This window comes from Schistocerca gregaria, chromosome 8 (assembly GCF_023897955.1).
Source record: "Schistocerca gregaria isolate iqSchGreg1 chromosome 8, iqSchGreg1.2, whole genome shotgun sequence".
Lineage (NCBI taxonomy): Eukaryota > Metazoa > Arthropoda > Insecta > Orthoptera > Acrididae > Schistocerca > Schistocerca gregaria.
Window position 1 is genome coordinate 491,878,928 of NC_064927.1, and position 6,000 is coordinate 491,884,927.

Genomic DNA, 6,000 nt, shown 5'->3' on the forward strand with positions numbered 1-6,000 from the left:
AACTACTTAAACCTAACTAACCTAAGGACATCACACACACATCCATTCCCGAGGCAGGATTCGAACCTGCGACCGTTCTAGGGGACTGATGACCTCAGAAGTTAAGTCCCATAGCGCCTAGAACCGCTCGGCCGCCAGGCCAGCTTTTAACATTTCTTTCGAAATGGTTTCTGACCAGTTGCGGAAAGTAATTCATTGCTCCTGTTAGACTCTTCGCCTGGACTTAACAACACCTCTGTCTTTGAGAAGGACGACGAAAAGACTATTGATAGAATTTTGATTCCATACGGAAATACCCATGTTACTCAGCCTCCAGATAAAGAATTTATTCTACTGTGGAAAGTATTTTTAAGGAAATTGTCGGACAATGTAATTACCTGTAGATCCGTGTCATTTGAGATTTATCAGGGAAACAGTATTCTTAAATATCAGTTATTTCTGCATTATCAGTTTTCATCGGTACGTTTTACGGTTTTCATTAAGTATGCCTGGTATACAGCACAATAAGCAGAGCAACGGCCAGTAGCATTTCTTACTCTACCGCAGTTCTGTGTAAAAGTGGCAGTTACAGAGAACTGCCTGAATGCACTAATTTCTCTTTCCTCATATCAGGAAAATGTTCTCTTCTGTCATTCCGTTGTCACTTCTTTATTGTGATGACTATGGTGAATTAAAAAGGCTGTGTTTCATTTTAAGTAAACTAAACAGTATTCAAAAGTTATCACCCAAACTGTGCTACAGGAATTGTTTCACAATGTTGTACAGCATGTGTAACAACTATTTCATTTCAACAAATTAAAGTCCCAATTGCTGGAAGTCGTCTGCAATATAACATCAAACACTACCTTTGTTTATTTTCCTCTGCTATCCACCTCTGGAACAATATCATCTGCAATAGTTTAGCTGTCGGTATGAACTGCTTTTTTACACACACAAATTTATTATACGTGTCATTTTTTGCATACTGTTGAATCAGTTAATGCAGAACAGGGAATCAGCGATCATAAAGCGGTTACTGCATCGATGATTTCAGCCGTAAATAGAAATATTATAAAAGGTAGTGACAAAAAGCAGATTAAAGAGTACCTGACGGCTCAACACAAAAGTTTTGTCTCAAGTACAGATAGTGTTGAGGATCAGTGGACAAAGTTCAAAACCATCGTACAATATGCGTTAGATGAGTATGTGCCAAGCAAGATCGTAAGAGATAGGAAAGAGCCACCGTGGTACAACAACCGAGTTAGAAAACTGCTGCGGAAGCAAAGGGAACTTCACAGCAAACATAAACATAGCCAAAGCCTTGCAGACAAACAAAAATTACGCGAAGCGAAATGTAGTGTGAGAAGGGCTATGCGAGAGGCTTTCAATGAATTCGAAAGTAAAGTTCTATGTACTGACTTGGCAGAAAATCCTAAGAAATTTTGGTCCTATATCAAAGCGGTAGGTGGATCAAAACAAAATGTCCAGACACTCTGTGACCAAAATGGTACTGAAACAGAGGATGACAGACTATAGGCCGAAATACTAAATGTCTTCTTCCAAAGCTGTTTCACAGAGGAAGACTGCACTGTGCTTCCTTCTCTAGATTGTCGCACAGTTGACAAAATGGTAGATATCGAAATAGACGACAGAGGGATAGAGAAACAGTTAAAATCGCTCAAAAGAGGAAAGGCCGCTGGTCCTGATGGGATACCAGTTCGATTTTACACAGAGTACGCGAAGGAACTTGCCCCCCTTCTTGCAGCGGTGTACCGTAGGTCTCTAGAAGAGCGAAGCGTTCCAAAGGATTGGAAAAGGGCACAGGTCATCCCCGTTTTCAAGAAGGGACGTCGAACAGAGGTGCAGGTCTATAGACCTATATCTCTAACGTCGATCAGTTGTAGAATTTTGGAACACGTATTATATTCGAGTATAATGTCTTTTCTGGAGACTAGAAATCTACTCTGTGGGAATCAGCATGGGTTTCGAAAAAGACGGTCGTGTGAAACCCAGCTCGCGCTATTCGTCCACGAGACTCAGAGGGCCTTAGACACGGGTTCACAGGTAGATGCCGTGTTTCTTGGCTTCCGCAAGGCGTTCGATACAGTTCCCCACAGTCGTTTAATGAACAAAGTAAGAGCATACGGACTATCAGATCAATTGTGTGACTGGATTGAGGAGTTCATAGATAACAGAACGCAGCATGTCATTCTCAATGGAGAGAAGTCTTCCGAAGTAAGAGTGATTTCAGGTGTGCCGCAGGGGAGTGTCATAGGACCGTTGCTATTCACAATATACATAAATGACCTGGTGGATGACATCGGAAGTTCACTGAGGCTTTTTGCAGATGATGCTGTGGTGTATCGAGAGGTTGCAACAATGGAAAATTATACTGAAATGCAGGAGGATCTGCAGCGAATTGACGCATGGTGCACGGAATGGCAATTGAATCTCAATGTAGACAAGTGTAATGTGATGCGAATACATAGAAAGATAGGTCCCTTATCATTTAGCTACAAAATAGCAGGTCAGCAACTGGAAGCAGTTAATTCCATAAATTATCTGGGAGTACGCATTAGGAGTGATTTAAAATGGAATGATCATATAAAGTTGATCGTCGGTAAAGCAGATGCCAGACTGAGATTCATTGGAAGAATCCTAAGGAAATGCAATCCGAAAACAAAGGAAGTAGGTTACAGTACGCTTGTTCGCCCACTGCTTGAATACTGCTCAGCAGTGTGGGATCCGCACCAGATAGGGTTGATAGAAGAGATAGAGAAGATCCAACGGACAGCAGCGAGCTTCGTTTCAGGATCTTTTAGTAATCACGAAAGCGATACGGAGATGATAGATAAACTCCAGTGGAAGACTCTGCAAGAGATACGCTCAGTAGCCCGGTACGGGCTTTTGTTAAAGTTTCGAGAACATACCTTCACCGAAGAGTCAAGCAGTATATTGCTCCCTCCTACGTATATCTCGCGAAGAGACCATGAGGATAAAATCAGAGAGATTAGAGCCCACACAGAAGCATACCGACAACCCTTCTTTCCACGTAAAATACGAGACTGGAATAGAAGGGAGAACCGATAAAGGTACTCAGGGTACCCTCCGCCACACACCGTCAGGTGGCTTGTGGAGTATGGATGTAGATGTACTGTTCTCAACAGTGGAAATCGACAAGTTGGCTGACATAACTTTTCAACCAGATCATCAGAGAAGGTAGAATACCGACAGACTAGCAGCAGAGCATCAGTGTACCAATCTTCAAAAAGAAAGGCCGTGTTTTAGTTGCTGCCCGATCAGATTACTGATTACGAGATGAAGATCCGTGAACGCATTATCGACAAAAGGATTCCCGATATATCTTATGTCACAAGGAACCAACCCGTAATTGTAAAAAATTGTGGTACAACTAACGCAATCCGTGCTGTGCGGTTGCTGGTTGAAAAATACCGAGAAAAGTACAAGGCATTGCACCTTGCCTTTTTTATCGTGGGAAAGGCTTTCGGTGGGTTACCACATGACCTAAAAAGGTTAGTACTTAGAGACCATGGCATTCCAAAGTACGTTTTCAAATGGGTCCTGGTTCTGTGTGTAAAACCGAGGGGCTATGTCCAAGTGGCTGCAGGAGCGTCAAACGACTTTCGCATCGCAGCAAGAGTCCACCAAGGCTACGCCTTATCACCATTGTTGTTCATTCTTGTGATGGACACTGTCACATCAGACATACACATCTCACTACCATGGACACTTCTATATGCCGATGATGTCATGTTGGCTGCGGAGACCAGTCACCAAACACAACAGTGTGGAGCGGCTGATTATGTGACCTGCGACGCAACGAAAAGGAAACTGAGTACAAGACATCAGATCAGCGACAACTTGGGACCATCAGTATTGACGGAGAAGAATATCAAAATATATATCTCAGTTCTAAAATCTCTAGCGATGGCCGACGTACAGATGAGGTCAACACAAGGACGTAGGCAACCTGGACGATGTAGCGAACGACAATAGGTGTCACCTGCGTTCGTCGGAGTAAGGATCGTTCGAAGTCAAAGATCTACCGGACTGTCATCCATCCTGTTGCTCTCTACGACACTGCGTGTTGGCCACCTACAAAAGAGGCAGAACGGTGATTGGGTGTCATGGAGACTATGATGCTTAGATGGACGGACAGCTGGCATCACTCGACTGAATTACGTTTCAGACAACAGTATCAGGAAACGTATCGAGATCGCACGATCCAGAAGAAAATGCGAGAAAGCCGTCTGTGATGATTTGGACGTGGGCAGCGTGCAGAGGACGACATCATTGCAAAGGCAGCATACACAGTGAAAGTCGTGGGAAAGAGACAGAAATGCTGACACTGACAGCAATGAGCAGACACTCTGCACAAAGACCAGATGGCTGTAAATTTTGACCCAGACGTGGCCCGCGGCTGAACAGAATGGAGACAGCGAATCCACTCAGCGGACCATGCCACCAGGTGGGACAAACATTAAGGAAGTTTCACGCGCGTCACCCTGGATATTTGCGTTACACAGCGCTACGCTCTGTTGCAACCGCCGGTGTCGTTCTCCCTAATAACTTCAGTTGGCTGCCGGCTGTGCTACCTCTATCGGTGCTGGAAAAACTGTCAAATCTTATTTGCTATTCACGTGATCTTAACTGCACTTAGCTACGATCTTAATCCTTTAACCTTGAGATAGAAACATACACACATTAAATAATATTATGCTAGCCCATCGCTAGTTCTTATAACTGAAAATGTAATAAGCACTATTAACTTCGCCACTGTGCACCTTTAATCTTGAGGTGGAAACATGCACACATTTAATAATTTTATGTTAGCCCATCGTATAAGTCTTTCAAGTGAAAATATAACACACACTATTAATTTTGCTGACACAATCTTTATTGTTTTACTTCTACTAAATTTCCATTCATTTTATTTAAGTCATTCAATTGTTTATTAATTAATTATTGTAGCCTATCCCCGATGTTATTCAATTTGTATATTGAGCAAGCGATAAAGGAAACAAAAGAAAAGTTCGGGGTACGTATTAAAATCCATGGAGAAGAAATAAAAAAATTGAGGTTCACCGATGACATTGTAATTCTGTCAGAGACAGTAAAGGACTTGGAAGAGCAATTGAACGGAATGGACAGTGTCTTGAAAGGGGGATATAAAATGAACATAAACAAAAGCAAAACGAGGATAATGGAATGTAGTGGAATTAAGTCGAGTGATGCTGAGGGAATTAGATTAGGAAATGAGACACTTAAAGTAGTAAAGGAGTTTTGCTATATTGGGAGCAAAATAACTGATGATGGTCGAAGTAGAGAGGATATAAAATGTAGACTGGCAATGGAAAGGAAAGCGTTTCTGAAGAAGAGAAATTTGTTAACATCGAGTATAGATTTAAGTCTCAGGAAGTCGTTTCTGAAAGTGTTTGTATGGAGTGTAGCCATGTATGGAAGCGAAATGTGGATGATAAATAGTTTAGACAAAAAGAGAATAGAAGCTTTCGAAATGTGGTGCTACAGAAGAATGCTGAAGATTAGATGGGTAGATCACATAACTAATGAGGAGGTATTGAATAGAATTGGGGAGAAGAGGAGCTTGTGGCACAACTTGACTAGAAGAAGGAATCGGTTGGTAGGACATGTTCTGAGACATCGAGGGATCACCAATTTAGTATTGGAGGGCAGCGTAGAGGGTAAAAATCGTAGAGGGAAACCAAGAGATGAATACACGAAGCACATTCAGAAGGATGTAGGTTGCAGTAGGTACTGGGAGATGAAGAAGCTTACACAGGATAGAGTAGCATGGAGAGCTGCATCAAACCAGTCTCAGGACTCAATACCACAACAACAACAACATTAATTACTGCAACACATGCTAGAATTGACCTGTGTAACTGGTGCTCACCTGAAAAAACCTGCTGGTGACAGCTGGGGCTGTTATCAGGGCAGATGCTCAGGGCCCACCGTCTGGTTGTAGAGCCACGCTTCGCT